General features: G+C 37.9%; 1 protein-coding gene across 4 annotated transcripts in view; it reads right to left on the bottom strand.

Moving 5' to 3' along the window:
• The window catches only part of LOC105383545, a 157,816-nt gene that overhangs the window by 55,987 nt on the left and 82,382 nt on the right, over positions 1-19,447 (bottom strand). The window lies entirely within an intron of this gene.

Below are 19,447 nucleotides of genomic sequence, written 5' to 3'. Positions count from 1 at the left end.
AACTGCGGGTGCCCAATGACTCACTCCGGAAGCGCGAGGGCCGACTGTTCCTCGTTGACAGCGGAAGGACTAATCTCCAACAGAAGGCTCCATTGACGCGAGCGATGGGGTTGCTCAATAGGATCCACGATCACGTAGACCTCTTCCACTGCTCGCTGAGTGAATTCACACGAACGGCATTATATGTAATTTGTTATTTATAATTTATAGTCTGTTTTGTTTTAATTGTTATTAGGATATGTTCTAAGTTGTAACTTAAATTGTTAATATTATTTATCTACACTACTGTATTGGTTTAGCTGTAAGAGTAGCGTAGTTATGGTTTAAATAAATAAATAAAAAAATAAATAAATATTACCTTACTCAACGTATTAGGGTTAATATCCAAAAAGATTACGGCTAATAAAGATACCGTCACACTGAGTACTTATTATATTACCTACATAATCACTTATTAACTCTTACAATGACCTTTTATCCAGAAAATTTTACCCTTTGATTATAACTATGCTCATGCTCATATAAAGTAGCTATAGTACATAATAAACAAAGGCGTAGGAAAAGCACGACTACGAAATAACACAAAACGCTTTGAAATATAATATATTCTTTTGTATAGAACACAGAGCTGAAAACAGTTTCAAATATCAACCTGTACGAAACGTATGCCATGCTATTGTCGTTTGGAAATTGTGCCAAAACTCAGGTTCAATATACTCTTCGATGCAAGCGACAACTAACCTTATTTCATTGTGTTACAGGCTTCGACTTTTGACATGAGTATTCTCTCTCGAAAACTACCTTTCGTATCGTGTTTGTAAATAAATTCTGTCACGCCTACTCTAAAAAGACCACTGGAATCGCGTTTGTACAAGGATATCGACTACTGAGCCGATGGTCCCGGGTTCGATTCCCGGCCGGGGCAGATATTTGTTTAAACACAGATATTTGTTCTCGGGTCTTGGATGTACCCGTAAAATGGCAATAGGCCCGCCCCCTATTACATTGGGACTAACATACACTCTGGCGAAAAGTGGGTGCAGCAATGCACCTCTGCCTACCCCGCAAGGGAGTACATTAGTACAAGGCGTGAGTGCGTGTGTTTTTTTATCTTATATAGGAAAAAAAATGAGATAAAAGAAATGCCAACGGGCAGCTCACAGATAGAATCTTACTCTGTATATACAGGGTGTTGTAAAAAGAAAGCCGCAGCGGGATAACTCAGAGGGTCATTCTAAACAGAATGGTCCCCCATAGGCTTAATACGTATAACTACCATTTTTAACACCGTGTAATTAACCAGTATACGTTCAAAAATACAGGTACCTACTGACATATATATCTCAAACCTTAGACTTGGCTACCTGTGGGATAAAATATGTATAACATGCTGTCACTGTCTAAAACATAATTACAGAGAGTGACAGCATGTATTTTATCCGAGAGGTAGCCATTATCCACACATTGTAAAACAGGCCCTAAGTAAGTGAATTAACGTTATTCGTAAAACTAGTAACTACATTAGCGCGATGTTAAACTCTCCGGACATTTATCGATGACTCTGAATCGAGATAACCTATTTGCGCGCTAAATATACCGGAAGCGGAATAGGATGCAAAATGCAATATGGCCGACAGAGCTGTCACAGTATTTTATTTCTGCAGTTTTGTCCCGGCTCCGGTTAATTTCGGGTATTTCGGATATCCGTTAGCAGTATCAATTTGGGTCTAACTTTGAATGCTTGTTTGAAGTTTTTATGTGCGAATAGATTTTTCTTAAAATAGTCATATGTATGTTAAAATAGATTTGAGGAACAAAAAAAAGGAAGTTATTATTCGGAGTTTAAGGAATAGTCATGGATAAGTATAAAAATAATCTTTATTTAAACGGAGCGAATTTTTGTCATTTTTTATGTCATTTTTCATTGACGACGAGAAGCAACGCAACTCTACGACAAAAACAAATACATGGCTTCACATATATTAATTTTACTCAAACGTGCCTAAAACCCAACCTACATGGTACGTCCAAAAAGTCAACGGATCAAATAAAAAGCTCAAAACATAATAGTATATTCTGTTTGATCTAACCCCCCTACGTTATTAGAGGGGAATAAAATATCTTATTTAAACCTTAGTAGCTACCTACATGAACCCACAGCCACAAAGATCAAAAATTAATTAACAGAGTACCAACATTACGGGTAAAAAAGGTGTATAATGGTCGGTGAAAGTAGGCTGAAAGATGAGGATTTTAGATGCGGTTGCTGTATTTTTTTTTGTAACAAAAAATAATGACAATATTTATTTAATATTATCTGATGTTACAAAAAATACAATTATGAGCCCCGTAATATTATAAAATTCATGCGAATTGCTAAAAAGACCCGGAAATTTGTGTATTTTAAGTAATTTATTTCTTGTCTAGAAAAAATATGCATTTTAAAACAGCAAATATTTAGTTAATATCGGATAGAATTAAAATTCTAACATGTATGCAATGTGTTGGTTCTCCATCTCGCCCTTGTAACTTATTTTATGTAACTTTTTAGCAGTTGTGCATATTTTTATTGGATAGATATGACTTTTTGCGGATAAAATCATTTTATTTCATGTCCGTAAGGCGTTTAAATCTCGAGATATGATTTTTTATGAAAACTTAGTATCTAAAACTTTAAAATTATGGCTAATTAGGCTATTTCTAGAATATTGAGATTTGACCCCATATGGGGGTGTTTTCTCGATGAAATTACTCGTAGAATACACCCTTAAAGTTTGTCGGGTTCGAAAAACAACACATTGTATATTTAGGTATATCTCCGATTAGTAAAGTTTTCCATTGTCGACTCGTGTCGTTTAAAAATTCAAAGCGTTTTATAATGCGTACCTACACGTATGTTACAAAACATATAAAAATCGTAGGAAAGGCCTAAGGCATTGACGTTTAACGTAATTACAAGGGGGGGAAAGCCCTTTTCAGACTGAAAAACGTCAGACAAATAAGTGTAGATCAAAAGGTTGGTGAAACTCGACCGACGCTCGTCTGAGAACTCTCATACACTATTCAACACCTCTTCCAAGTACACTCGGCTAGAAAAGTGGTTATTATATGTTTTTAAATATTTGTATTGCTTGGATCCGCCAAAAGCATTTTATCGAAAGAATCTAGCGATAGTGAAACCTGCAACTAAAGCTTCACTGGCTTATCTGAAAAAAGCTTATCTGTCTGTTAGACGCGGTTGTATGAATTTGACAGATAAGCGATGATGCTTGTTGATTGCGTGTTCGATAAGTTATATTGAATATGACGGTGGTGGTAAGGCATCTGTAAGCTAACTGGTAAATTAAAGAAATAAGTTATTCCAACTAATAAATTTGCATTCCTGATGAAGAAGAGGCCTCACTCGTTGTGCAGCGAGTGCGGCGTGGAGGAGGACCTGCATGTGCTGCGAGACTGTGTCCGGAACGAGGCCGCCAGGGCATCACTGTATGATAATCACATATTTCGGGAGGTAGGGGGATGGCGTTAGCTATCCCTTGGTCTGATGAGGCTCGATCTCTTTATAAATTAGTTAAGATAGCACTTAAGAATAGATGATAAGCTTGATTTGTAAGTTTTGTCCCTACAAGGGCGACATGGTCACTCAAGTGTACCAAGCTCTCTATAAAAATAAAAGATTACAAAAAAAAAGAGCTTCCTAAGCTTCTTTGTTTTTTTATATTATAAAACGTTTATGTTAAAATATTTAGCCCTGTTTCACAATGTCTGGTTCGTGGCTACCTGCGAGATAAAATACATGTTGTCACTGTCAAAAAAATAATAACAGAGAGTGACAGTATGTATTATCTTACAGGTAGCCCCTAACCAGACATTGTGAAACAGGGCCTTAGTCCATTAATATTTAGACAACAATCAAATTTTAACAAAAACTTATACTATTTTGGACACGACAGTACCTAAGGGATTACGTGTACCCCATTAGTAGCGGTGACGCGAAGATCTTCAGTACAGTTGCGTACAGCGTGTTAATTTATTTGGAGGGTCCCGTTGCAGTGCGGCGAGCTTTATACAGGGTGTTTAATGTTGCGGCTGTCGTTAGTCTGAGCCGAACTGAAGATACTTTGAATCTCTTGTTTTCGGATACCTACCATTTTATAAATGATGTTTTACACACTGGGCCAACTGCACGCGTTGGCTATGTGTAAAGGTGGAATTAAATGGTGTGTAAACTCCCATCACGGGTTATATTTATAAATCCTGTGGGCGGATATTTTCGACACCCAGATATCATCGGTAGAACGCCTCGTAGAATATATGCATGAAACGACATTATTTTTGCATAATCGAAAGTCCATTAACTGACTCACTTCAATCTACAAAATCCATTAATGCGTACCACCAAAAAATATATCAGATAAGGAAGTATATCAATAAATCACGAAAATTCGGTACAAATATGATGAATTACTGAAATTGTGTGCTGTTTATGACGTTGATCCTTCTAGATCCTTCGATAAGGGGGTTTAATGTGCTTATGGCGTGACGGAATTTATAGATTCAGGGTTTTGTAAAAGCAACCATTTTGAAAGGTTAAAATAGATGCAGAAATTATAATCAGGCACGTGGTTTAGAAAAATAGAGGTAAAATATAATTGGGAAGCGATTTCTGATCAATAATTAACCTACTAAACAGCATCGCATATCTATCAAACGCATTGAGTATGAATGGTCTGGAGACGAAATCGACGGACGTTCCCCTCTGCCGGGGTAGTGGGCCAGAAAGGTCCACCGATTTATAAAAATTAGTTGCAGTCTAAACACACACCTGAGTCCGCGTTGTTCTATGATCAAACGGCTCTCAGATCCATACAAACTATGTCAGTTTGGACAGATAAGCAACCTCTTAAACTTTTAATGACCGTAAATCGTTTGAAAGAAACCACTACCCTGCCATTATTTATTTGTACAGTAGAGATATAAGTCTACGAACAAAGAGTCTCGTATCCTATCTCAATTTAAAACTCTACTATAATAGTAACAACATACAATAAGCGTACGGGGAAAATGGTTAAATTGTATCCACAAAAGAGCGTACCAGTCAAAAGCCGTGTTGTCAGGCCAATACGCGGCCCGCTCCTGAATTAAATATGGAATCGATAACAATACACAACCGGCACCATTGGCCATCCGAACCGTTTTCTACATGTATGTACATTTAAATAAAGTGGCAATAAATATGTTATTGGAACGAAAATACTTACCTACTGTTTTATATTTAACCTTACTTAAGAGAGTTAATATATACTGAGCACCTGCTATATATAGAATACAATAGAATGTATGGATATACTGAGAGAATTTTCTCCTAATGGTGAGAATGCTATAGTAACTAGGTGCAGTCTGTCCAAAGATACCCTATTAAGCATTGTCACTTTGAGAGTGGTAAGATTTCGTTGACCCAGACTGAACTATCATAAAACTAGCGAGCTCCATAAACCTAGTAAGTGGATGATAATGTTTTATTATATCTAGTGTAAAGTTTTGGGTGTTTAAAGTAACTTAATGTAGCTTGAAAGTTGCTTGTGGCGTACACAGATACCATTTAGGCTTTGTTATTTACCACTTAGTTGTACGGATGGCTGTTGTAAGTTTTACGTCGGGTATAGGCAAGCATGCTGCTAGGTCCTTGACATAGATCCAATGGGCATACGTTTATTTATTTATTTACTCTTCATTGTATACAAAAACAAACACAGAAAAAATATATATAGGAACACAGAAAAAGTAATTACACAAAGGCGGCGGCTTATTGCCAAAAAGCAATTTCTTCCAGCCAACCCTACGTTCTACTTGCTTATAGAGGATTGAACTAACTGACGTTTGAATACAGAAAAATTTACAATCATGCTCTTCATGGGAGTCAACAATGATAAATATCCATCCTCTCATAAAAAAATCATCACTCGAATAGTCAAGAACTATTTTTAGTTATTGAGATTAACTAACCTACGGCGTCGTTAGAATATAATTAGCTGTAAAGTTGTGACATGAAATAACCAATGGATTGTTCTTTAAATAGAGTATTTTATTTACAGTACTTATAGGGGAAATATCGGGGTATAATGAATTAGATAAGCCTGCAAGCTCCGCTTCGACTGAAAGTTATCCCGTGGAAATTCCGGTATAAAAAGTATTCCTAGCTCATACGTGAATCCAAGGTTTCAGCATAATTTTTCTGATACATTCCTATAGTATAAGTACAATTAGGTACACGTGTAGGTACATGTTATAGAGGTCCAAACTTAGACAAGCCAACACACGTCCTGTTTTTACCGAAAGGAATAAATATCGCCTCCACCACCTGATAAATTGCTAAATCTAGATTAGTACTTTAATCTAGCTCAGAAATTCAGTCTGCTCCAAAGATAGCTAGTCAGTCTTACGAGCGAGGCGGTGCTGGATTATATTGATCTTCCCTTATTTTAGCTGTAACGGTATCTGAAATTACCGGCAAATAGGTCAGAGCTTCTCTACTAGGGTAAAGTTAGACCGGGGCCAGATTCTATATCGGGAAGATATACCGTTGCAGTGTTAAACAAATATCATCTAAAGTTTAACTCTAGCGAGGTCAGCGTATGGGTTTATGTAAACTTGTAAGGTTTACCATAAGATTGGAGATTTCCAATGCTGAATGGAGTATTGGTGTGTGTTTCAGAATATCCTCTTTACATTATGTCTGTCTGTATTGCGAATTCTTTCACTGACGCTGAGTTGCAGAAAAGTTGAACGTATAACTGACTCGCTTTGACAGTATACGGAAAGAAAGAGACAGACATAGATTTAAACGTAAACGTAGGCTGTTAGCTTAAAGTTCCTTTCAGCAACTTTCCTTTTTCATTGCTCGCGAGTGTCTTATTCATGCTCTCATAATTATGTAGTTTAAGTTAGTATGTAAGTTTAAATAAGTCTTAGTGTTCGCTAAAATACTGTTCATAATACTAGAATACACTCCTTCCGTATAGATTGGGTTAACGATGCTGGTAACTTCTGATCGTTAGAGAAAAAGAAAAGTCAAGTATTTTCATTTTTGAACTCAGCTTAATTCCATAGTATTATTTTGTACAAAAAAGGAGCGGTGGTAGCTCAGTCGGGTAAGCAACCGCTTCTCACGCAAGAGATGCGGGTTCGAATCCCGGCGCTGACTTTCTTTTAACTTAAGTACAATGTATACTATCGCTCTTACACAGTGTACCAGCGTGGTGGGTAATGGTCCAAGCTTGACTTACTTGACTTAGTATCCTATGTCCCCTGGATGGGGCAGAGGGCGTCCACAGTGACTCTCCATCGCAACCTGTCTTGAGCTTCGCCTTTGATTTCACTCCAAGACTTCCCGATCTTTTTCGCTTCGTCCACTACCGTGCGTCGCCAGGTCTGCTTGGGACGGCCACGCTTGGTCCAAGCTTAGGAAGGCAGATTAGACCTTGGGGATATGTACAAAGGTTCCACTGGAGAGAGCCAGGTGCAGGTACTTACACCCCCATAGAGAGAGAATAGAATATAATTTGTACAAAAAATATTCATATATATAGAGGACACATTAAACTACGTTCTAAATACCATATAATACATACCTTTGTATATCTACACAGTTTTTTTTTTAAATATTGGTTCAATTATAATACCAAAAGGCTACAGAGTTTAGTGACAGGCTACAGAGTTTAGTGACAGGCTACAGAGTTTAGTGACAGGCAGGCAGGGTAGGGTAATTAGCTACATCTACATGCCATTCAGGATTAAGATTAGGTAAGATTGCGGGAAACCACGGGATAATAATAGTGGTGTGTGTGTGTGTGTGTGTGTCTGTGTGTATGGTAACCACGTAGTTATATGTAGTGCGGTAAAATAGATAGTGTACTCATGATTTTTCATTTATAACATATATTTGTAATATATAAAAGCTGATGATGATCATCCCTTGACATCTAGATATTCATACGTTTTACTAAAGAAAATATAGTGAGTTAGAAAATAAATACTACGTATTTGATATTCTGCAAATCTTGTAACTAACTCAAGGATAACTTACATGATATCTCGTTATAGTTCTCTGTTCACTGACTTCAAATAACCTTCGCGCATCTAATGTGTTCAGACGTGTTAGTGCTTATCTAGTTTAGCTCAGCTGCATATCTAGCTCAGACTTGTTAGTTAAGAAGACCATTTTCAGCATGTTGCTCAGTAATTATTCAGGATTTCTTCAGTAGAAAGCTAAATACGTTTAGCAATAAAAGTGTGTGAGCGTCGAGAAATACTGATATGGGTGGTGCTATCCGAGCAGAAACATTTAATGACTTAGATATTAAGTTGTTTGCTTATTTTATTATGGAAACAGCCGGAGAGCGCAGTGGGTACACACTGACTAACAATAATTATTTATTTCTTTTTCAATAAACATGGATCAAAGTATTAGTAATATATTAACTAGTACCTAATACAAGTACAAACTAAGGTGTTATTTTTTTATTTTTGCTCGAGTAAAATAAAGAATAAACCGGTATTATTTTGGTATCGTGACTAAGTTAGTTAGTCAGTTTATGTACCATTATATTTATTGACTTGATGTGGAAAATTGAGGATACAGTATTCAGGCGTTTTATCGTCAGTACACCTTTGTAAATTAATACACAGATACTAACAGAAATACAGGTTGTTGCAAAAAGGGTATCTTAGCCAAAACCTACATCATGGGCAGCATGGTATATATCTAAGCCCGAAACTTTCAAAATTCGCGAAAAACAATATCATTTTCCATAGATTTTTTCTTGGTCACGTGACTTTTTACTATGGAGAATGTTTTTTTTGTATATATGTCGCAGGCAATTTGTAAGATCTCGCCGTTTACATACGGCATCGTCAGTTTACAAACGCTCGCTGTTTTGTAATTTGCCGAAGGCATATTGATAACTCGTTTAATCGTTCTGATTTCGACGTAAATTGCAGTTTTAGGGTGACCATGATAAAACACAGTTTGAACTTTGAACAAATGGAAAAATCTGACTTTATTTCAGGATTTCAAGTTAGACTTTTTACTTTTGTTTTCTAAAGTAGGTACCTAGGCACTGCCTAGTAGGCAGGTACTTCATAAGTTTAAATTTTTAATAAAAAGATACATTTTAATAAAAAAACGTAGTCATTTATACAGAACAATAAAACTAGGCATTTCCAAATAAAAACAAACACTAGTGCCCGAATGCACTAAACTTAGGAAAACGCTAAATCCTGCATGTGTCCTCCGTACACCGAGATCTATGGATAACGTAGTAGTTTTTAGGTGCGGGATAACCTCAAAAACTTTGTCATTTGTCTACGGCCTTTTTACTGCTCCTGCACTATAATAAATGACTTTCAAGTCACAATTATTTGGTGAGAATGCTTCTACACTCGTAATATTTGCACTGTTTTGAGTATTTATTGAGTCACACAACCACTACCTGACGCTATTTTTGTTGTTGTGATCAACAGCGCCGCGCGTGGTAAAAACCAGAACTAAATTCTTCAATTTATCCGCGGCATTATGTAAACGGCGTATGGATTGTCAATGAAAATTTATTCATTTAAAATATTTACACTTACAAATTATTATACCATCAATAAACAATATTAACAGAAATTAAAAAAAAATATATACATTTTCAATCCGCAACAAGCTTCGTCATTCTGTGTAGAACATCGTCAACGTCAGCGTAACAAGCTTCGTCAAAGTAAAAAGTAAAATTAAATTAATCTAATAATCCGCCACGAGTCATACCTGGCCCAAAAGTACCCATAATGCTTGCAGCGTTACCTCTTTGAATAGCAAGAGAGAGCCTTTGAGCCAAGTACGACCCGGAGCGACGATCATGTCCTCGCGAGGCAATACGGCGGCCTAGATCCCTTATGCGGGCTTTAGCTTCACTACCCCAAACTCCGCTCGTCTCCACTGCTACAGGGACAAACAAGTAACGGTTTTTTAAATCCGTATACTTTTGGTGCTTTAATCTAGCGGCATTCTCAGCCGCCGAGCCCGCTACTCTTACCGTTCCTGCTAAATGTGAAGCTGCAAACGTGCTAACACATGTGGCATCCCACAACAAGCTTCTGCCACGCTCCCAGGGGACCAGCGTCAGTCCATCCGGACGCTTCCCATCAGTGCGACTCAAACCTGGTGGTTCCAGGACGCACGGGATATTCGCCATGACCATTGCCCTCTTAATCAAGTCATTTAGCGCATGATGTCTTGGAAATCTACCAGCGCACTTGGGACAACTTAGACCATGATGACCCCTTGAGTCTACCAGTGCACCGCAAATACAATGATGCTGCTCACATACGTCGCAGCCGAGCCTTAATGCTACTGCTATTCTCAACGAGTCATCGTCCAAGAGAGTGCCTATTTGAGGAGACGGCAACGCGTGAAGCCAAGAGCCCGATTCAGGTTTTGATGAAGCCCTCACTCTCGCCAAATCTACACCTATACTGCTCTCCATAATTTTGTCCAAAACAGATTTGCACAGAACATCATCCCAGGCTTTCTGGACATCAAGGTGATCAGGCAATTTTTTTCCAGGACATTGAGCTTCCCAGCCCTCTAAAGCCTCAGTAACAAAAGGTAAGCGGAATCCGTCACCATTAATCGATAAGATCCGAGTGACAAGATCCACTACGCCGTGCGCCGAGGATAGGAAAGCCGAGAGACCGGTCTCTTTGACTTGTCTTATGCCCAGACCACCGTGTCTGATCGGTAATGCTGCTTGTCGCCACTGATCCCCCTCCAATTTGATGTTAAGGACTTGCTCCAGGACATTTTTGATACAGTTATCAATATTAGCTATGTTTGCTGGGAACAACCAAACTGGAGAAGTCCTCAGAGCATATGTCAGCTTCGGCATAGACAAACAGCAGCGAAAGATTGTAAGCGCAACATGGGCCGGTAACTGCTTCAATCCACTCACTGTCTTGTTGATTCCCTCCCTTTTGCCATCAAGTAGTGGTGGAACACCTTCAGGAAAAATAGGGGCTCCCAAGACAGTAAAGTTTGACTTATCCAACAGTTTGATTCCTGGGACTAGATTTGTTATGGTGGACAAGTTGGGGATATTCGGGCTGCAACAGAAAAGTTCACATTTGTTACTATTTAATTCAAGACCCATTTCCTTAAACATGTCTATAATAGCTTTCATGTCTTTTTCCACCGTATCGATGTTTCCACCAATTGTCCCGTCATCCAAATACCACACATTCAATGGGGAAGCTAACGATTTAACGACATCATTAATGGCTAAGCTAAAGATTAGTGGTCCTAATGGGTCCCCTTGTTGCGCCCCCACCTGTGACGATATGGACTCAGAGTCATAGAACAGCTGGCTGGGCAACGAGTAACACTGGCTCAGAAATGGATAGAGAGTTGGAATGTGCTCCTGTATTTTTGATAGCATTCCATCTCGTTCAATGCTGTTGAATGCGTTTTTCAAGTCAACCTTAAGAATAATGTCATTAGATGCATTTTCACAACCTGTCATGGCGAAGCTACGAGTGGCGTGAATTGCTGCCTCACATCCCAAGGCAGTGCCATACCCAAGTTGATGAGGTTGTAGAAATACAGACATCTCCGATTTAACTGCTCGACCTCCAACCTTTCAATGAAATGTTGTGGCATACTATAAAATGACACGGCAATATACATTTTGCCTTCGGCATATTACAAAACAGCGAGTGTTTGTAAACTGACGACGCCGTATGTAAACGGCGAGATCTTAAAAAATGCCTGCGACATACATATCCGTGTATGATTCATTTCTTTTTCCCAGTTTAAACTAAAAGACAATTCAAGTGACGCAATAACACAATTCTTGAATGTGCCGAGTGGACTTGAGGTAAACACTAAACAGTCCTCGGATCCGTCCGGGATTCTGTTTGAGATGCAAACACGGGGCCGTCGCGAACGCAAGCTCGAGTAGATTGGGAATAGTTTTACTTACCTACTCAGATTGATTATTTTATTACTTGCTTTTCCGCATCACCTTTGTTTATAGATTTTATTACGTGGGAATTCCGGGGTTTAAAGCTTAGGCATATCCTCATCAGCTCTGGGATTATGTGTAATAAATCAAACACAACTTATTGGTTGACCGTTTAATGTTTACTTTCTAATGCGAGAGTGAATGCGCGGTACATAGGCACCTACCCTATACTATGAATACATATCATATATGTATAGATCTACCAACATTACATTATGTTGCTGTAGCTAAACTATTATAATTCCAGAACCATTGTCAACTAAAAAAGCTCATAGTTCAAAGGATTTAAGATCAATAAATAGGAGATAGCTTTTCCCCAATCTAAATAGGAACGACGTAAGACCTAATTTATCTAGGACCTTCAGCTAGAACCCAGGTCCGGATTGAGTTACCAAATTAGTTTCGTAACATGGACGGACGTTGGACTAATGTTGAATGAACCGAAACAGAATACTGATGAGGACGTAGAGTATTCTTGTAATACTGCAGTTTACACAGAATTTATAGAATACGTTTTTCGTAATAAATGCCATGATTAGGTTCACATCATCATCATCAGAATGTTATCTTCCAATGTTAGACTGACGCACTCCCAAGGAGCGACAATACACTCTGTCCTCGGCCTTCCTCATGCACCCACGATCATGAGAACCGAAGGCTTTCAGGCATTTTCCTCTGTGAATGAAATTATAATAGACTTTCAAATACCTACGGTATATACACTCACGTGCAAAGAAAAGGTTCCGCTTACAAAATGTCGTTTTTAATTTTGAGATTGATCAAAATATTTCGGATTCCCGGCTGGGGCAGATATTTGTTTAAACACAGATATTTGTTCTCGGGTCTTGGATGTGCCCGTAAAATGGCAATAGGCCCGCCCCCTATTACATTGGGACTAACATAACACTCTGGCGAAAAGTGGGTGCAGCAATGCACCTCTGCCTACCCCGCAAGGGAGTACACTAGTACAAGGCGTGAATGCGTGTTTTTTTTTTTCAAAATATTTAGTTTTTTAGTTGGTACGTTGGTAAGTAATAAATAATCTGAAACTCTGTGAAATGTACTTCAATATTGCAGGCGGCGTCATGAAGCTAGTATTTTTCGTTTAGCAGTAATTTGGTGCTATTGTCACTGGAACTTTTTCATTTCCTGCGAGTGTACACGAAAGTTAAACAACGGTAGGTTTACACCGAATGGCGTAGTGGTTAGTGACCTGAGTACTGAGCCGATGGTCCTGGGTTCGATTCCCGGCTGGGGCAGATATTTGTTTAAACACAGATATTTGTTCTCGGGTCTTGGATGTGCCCGTAAAATGGCAATAGGCCCGCCCCCTATTACGTTGGGACTAACATAACACTCTGGCGAAAAGTGGGTGCAGCAATGCACCTCTGCCTACCCCGCAAGGAGTACTGTAGTACAAGGCGTGAGAGCGTGTTTTTTTTTTTTTTAGGTTTACACCTTAAAAAACACGAGAACAAGCACAATATCCGTGTAATGTTTATCTCTACATCCATAGTTTCAGTTCTTTCAGCCGCTATGATATAAGGGGAATATAAAATGTATTGAGCACCTCGCAGCGTAGTATGACTCGATTGCTTTCCAATTCCACTTTCATACATATGTTAACAGTACGATTTAAGGCGAAGTTCGAGTCTGTCACTCTATCTTGCGAAAAACTAAGTTTATTCGTGGGGAGTGCGAGTTTTTTCACCTTTAAAGAAGTAAAGAGTACACGTAAGAGCAATGAAAAAGTTCCAATGAATAAAACACCTAATAACTACTACTACTACTATTCTGTCTACAATATTGAACTACATTTAACGGCACATTCATATATTACCAACTAAAAACGTAAATATTATCTTGAAATTTTAAATCAGATGTTTTTAAAAACGAGAGTAATTTAATATCGGCATTTTGTTAGTGGATTTTTTTTTCATTGCTCACGAGTTGCGAATGTTTTTCACTGCTCGATCGGTTTTAATAAACCTACAATAATAAGCCCTAGCACGACTCTATCTGGCCGTCGACTGCATGAAAGCTCTCGTTCGTTCCTTTTTGCTAAGCTAGAGAAACCCTTTAAGGCTGCCACGTAAAGTTTCACGCCTCTTCGCCGGCAATAGCTCGTGTGTGTAAGCAAGCTTATATATTGTCTTTCTCTTGTTGTTTTTTGTTTTACATGATGGGTATAGCTTGGGATTTTCATCCCACATTTGAGTGTTTAATTCACCGTAAATACGGAGTTGTGATTGCTGGAACGAGTTTATCGACGTCGATAACGAACCCGTGTAGCGCTGGCAGAGGCAGACATGGCTGGCTATACCTTCCACTTTAGTTTATTTGTCCTTTGAGTAAACGTATACTACTGAAATATGTGCACCCTGAAAACTTGTTTTGGATATTAATACAAGTAATACAAAACTAATTTTATTATTTCTTTCATAGTATTTTTTACTTTGGCCATTAAAACGCCGGACAAACTGGCTACTGCAATGCGTCACAAAGAAAACAGGAAAATATTAAGGTAAATTAGGCTTTAAGTTAAGAACAGAACGGTTGAAGTACAAATATTTTGGAGATCCGTACATTAGATTATGGTCAAACCATTCGTCAGGTAAAATTTAGCGTAAGGTTCTATTCTATTCTCTGTGGGGGTGTAAGTACCTGCACCTGGCTCTCTCGAGTGGAACCTTTGTGCATATCCCCAAGGTCTAAACTGCCTTCCTAAGCTTGGACCATTTCCCACCACGCTGGTTCACTGCGGGTTGGTGGGTTCACATATCTAGATGTGCTAATCGAGGTTTTCCTTCACCGTAAGAGCGATGGTATACATTGTACTTAAGTTAAAAGAACTCATTGGTACATGTCAGCGCCGGGATCGAACCCGCATCTCTTGCATGAGAAGCGGGCGCTTACCCGACTGAGCTACCACCGCTCATTTAGCGTAAGGTTAAACTGCAATACTAATTTTCATACATACATACATACATATGCTCACATTGCTCACGCCTGTCTCCCAGAGGGGTAGGTAGAGACTATGCATCTCCACTTGCCGCGATCCTGACATACTTCTTTCGCTTCCTCCACATTCATTAGTCTCTTCATACACGCACGTCGGTTTCGGAAACTCCTTATTCTACTTTCATAATAATATAGTTATTGTATTACTGTCTTTTTTTAAAGTCGAATCGAAGTTTGCAGTCATCAGCTTCATCGGATTATCAAACATTTAAGTAGTGCCCCTTTCCCACTACTTTTTATCCTGGAATTCCCACGGGGAAACTTTTTGAGGCGAAGTGAAGCTCGCGGGAACAGCAAGTTCTTGTTATATTTTTAGGAAAGGGGCACTACTAAAATGTTTGATAAGTATATTATATTTTTCAGCGGCTGCGGAACCCAAGCCTCCTTATTCAAATGCAACTTCACACTCTCTTGTTGTTAGCTGCTTACGTCACGCATAGTTTCGTGACTTCGTGACACAAAATATACAGTGTAACCATAATGTTTGAAGGTGTATATTCCTGAGTGTGTTAGCATGTCTTTACGTGATCAAACTGGGTAATTAAAAACCAAATAAAAACAAAAATAATTTAAATAATTTTAATGATTCATATTACATGACACTTAAAAAAAAATTTAAAATGGACAACTTTTCATTTTCTTTACCCTATATTTTTATTAGTTTTTCGGAAAGTTTATAGAAAATTAGTGGACCCGTATTTTTTTATTTTGTATATACATAAATTTTTGTATGTTATTTTTAACTTTAAAGTTAATTATTTTAAAACCGGAAGTGACGTCACATATTAGGCTCAATTTTTATTTTTGTCTATTGCCTGAGTTTCATTGAGACATTTAAACTTTGTTTACATGCCAACCAACAAATGGGTCATTTTCAAATGACCTTGATATTTCTAATGATGGAAAGTAGGTACTTATCATGTAAAAAAATAAGCAGAAGCATTTTTTCAGCTGTGTAGGCGGTGGCATGCTCTGGGACATATTATATAGAGGTCATCTCTTAATAATAAATAAAAAAAATAGTCAGAAACTGTCAGAACATAATTAATGAAAATGACCCAAATAAACAACAACGTCACGATAAAACGTCAACGTCAATCAAAAATGAAAGTGACAGTTACTTTGTTTTTAAATCTATAGGCTTTGATCATCAAAATGCATCGCACCTGATGCATGACGTCATCAGCACTTTTTTACTATTTTATGATTTTCTCGAAAATGATACATCCAAAAAATACAAAAACATTTTTTTTGTGGTCTTTAGAGCTAAATCTCGAAATGGTTTTCGATTTGTAGCAGCTTTAGTTTTTTGAAATGTTGTCCATTAAAACGAACGCAATTTATAACTGTAGTCAATAACAACAAAAAACTAGCTTTCTAGAGACTAAACCAATACAATACAAAAAAAAAATAGGTGAACAAATTAGTAATATGGAAAACATACCTGCGTCTTTACAGAATAAACCTTACAATATTGAAATCTTAAATCCTACAGGAGCTGTAATAAATCATCCAAGTTCGTAATGCACTGAAATCTATGAACTCTACACTAACACCAGTATACATTGACCTCTCAACTCAAACAGCACTCAAGCAGAACTAGACGCTGCATAACCGGTCTTAGCTCACTGGACTCGGGGTCACTCTGGCTTAGCAAAAACGAACACACGAGAGTTGCCATCATATCCTGAAGTTTTAATTATACCTATTATGGAGTGTCGGTGCAAAAAAGTGTAAAGAACCTCCCCCTTTTTTAAATCGGTTAAAAAATAACATCTGACTTTCCAAGTGTGCATTTGGAATAAGTTCGGTTAGAAGATTAGTGACTTTATTGGTTGTCATAAGGTTTAACTAAAAACATTACCCTCCTCCTTCGGCAGTCGGGTAAAAACGTTTATCTCGATTTGACGGCAAACAAAATACGGACACTATTTAGCTTAGTTTCTATGTGACACTTCATCTAGTTTGTATTGTTTATCACTACGAGATAGCTTAGGGTCGTGGTGAGAGTCAACTTCAAATTTCGTTAGCTAGAGTGACCCCGAGTACTTGCATGGAACATGTTATCCAAGTTATAACTTACGAAGTACTTTGATGAACTACCGTCTGGGTTTAGTGGTTAGTTGTTCTGGCCTAAATTACAGGAGTTTTCCTACAATCGTATTATGGTCGGGTTATACGGTGGCCTCTCTGACTCTTAGCAGTCATTATGCGTGCGGGACTAATGTTTTAGTTGTTATAATCGTGGAGGTTATTTCGTCTTTAGTTAAGAAAGCTAATACAGGATGTTGCAAAAAGGGTATACTAAGCCGAAACCTACATGTGCTGCATGGTATATCTAAGCCCGAAATTGAAATCAGAATTTCAAAATTCGCGAAAAAAATAATCATTCTCCATAGTAAAAAGTCACGTGACTAACAAAGTTTCTATGGAAAATGAATCTTTTTTTTGCGAATTTTCAAATTCTGATTTTAGTTTCGTGCTTAGATATACCATGCTGCACATGTAGGTTTCGGCTTAGTATACCCTTTTTGCAACACCCTGTATAAGATTGAACTTTAATAACTATTTTGAAATGTGTTTATAAATTACTAAACACAACTAAACTTTGTTTTTTTATATCAGATACTGTCAGATTCTGAACGGTTCATCAACAGTCGATTGTCCCGCGATTAAGTGACGTTCGTTCTATTGGCGGTACAATCGACTGTTGGTGAACCTTTAAGAATCTGTCAATTTAGTATGTATCTGATTTTAAAAAACAGACTTTAGGTCACGGCCACAATATGGAAAGGTTCAAGGTTCAAAGGTTAAAGGTATATTGGATATTGTAATAAAGTAATAAGAACTTGCAACTACCGATCTATACATGGCCCCTGATTTATAAATGTTGAAACGTACAGTCAGCTATATAAATATAATATATGGCAAACAGTTTGATCCTGAGACTCATGGGTGGAAGACAGATGGATCAAAATAATGTTTTATCGATACATATATACACTCACTAGCAATGAAAAAAATTCTCTTATCCAAGTCGACACCAAATGACCCCAATTTTTTTTACATTTAATTTAGAATTTTATCAAAAAAATTAGATTTTTAGTTCAAGTATTTTTCACGTCACGTATCATTGAATCATAAAGTTAAATGGTATACGCTGGGGTGGCCTACATAGCTCTTTTGTTCACTGTACGTTACACGACATAGCGAGACAAACGGCAGTAGTTTCTACACGAACATTACAGCAGTTTTCTTCAGGATTTCAGGAGTTGTAAGAAACATTGGCAGGGTTCCTGTCAGGATCGATTGAAGGCAGAAGTTACTATAGAGGGCTCTTCCGAACCGGGACTTGGATTATTTCATTAGAATAGATAGATAGATAGATAGATACTTAATATATTTTTTGGCATACAGACAAAGTTATTGTGTATTACCTACTAGTACTATTAATCAGCTAATCAGAAATTATGAAGACTAATTTCCTAGACGGTAAGCTATACAGGATGTCCCAAAAGTCAACGTCATCCCTTAAAGGGCTGATAGGTCAGCTCATGAGAGGCCACAATATCACAATATGACCTTAGTAAAAACTCGATAATTTTCGAGATATTGACACTTTTGTAAATTTGGTGAAAATCGACACCTTGGATCAGTTTTTTGCGTGCCACCGGTACAAAAATCCATATTGTTAGAATTTGTTTGGTGTTGCATCACCCTGTATAGCCCTGCTATTGATCGCAGTCAAAAAAATATCAAGTAATGCTGTATGTTTAAAAAAAACTAGGTTTTCAAAGTCATAAAAGGTAATCGTATTTTTTTATAAACAACTTTGACTCTACATACTGTAAAAAAAATATACCACGCAAACCTGGCACCTTATTTGAAAAGATTGCTCATTTAATGCAGTTTCCAAAATGGTATGAAACGTTGCTATTGTTTCAATTAACAAAAAAGTTATTGCTATTTTAGTACAAAACGTCCTCGATGTAAAATTGTTTGAAGGAAATTTATCTGACTGAATTTATTAAGGGTAAGTCATGTTCAAGGGTAAGTGATCGTAACTGATCACTGAGGTTAAGCAACAACTGACACGGTCAGCCATTGGATGGGTGACCAATTTCAAGTGGTGCTTTTCTGGACGCTTCCGTGCTTCGGACGGCACGTTAAGCCGTGGGTCCCGGTTGCTGCATCGGCAGCAGTCGTCAAGCCTAGTCAGAGGCCTTCGGGCGGCTTGAAAACATCTGACAGTCGGGTTGCCCACTTACCCGACAACTCTCTCAGCACAAGCTTGCTTGTGTTGGGGTCCACCAACCCGCACTTGGCCAGCGTGGTGGACTAGGCCTAAACCCTTCCGTCATTGGAAG

The sequence above is a fragment of the Plutella xylostella genome, chromosome 27 (genome assembly GCF_932276165.1).
Source record: "Plutella xylostella chromosome 27, ilPluXylo3.1, whole genome shotgun sequence".
Lineage (NCBI taxonomy): Eukaryota > Metazoa > Arthropoda > Insecta > Lepidoptera > Plutellidae > Plutella > Plutella xylostella.
The sequence above is the reverse complement of the archived record's forward strand: the minus strand, read 5'-3'. Positions and strand labels throughout refer to the sequence as shown.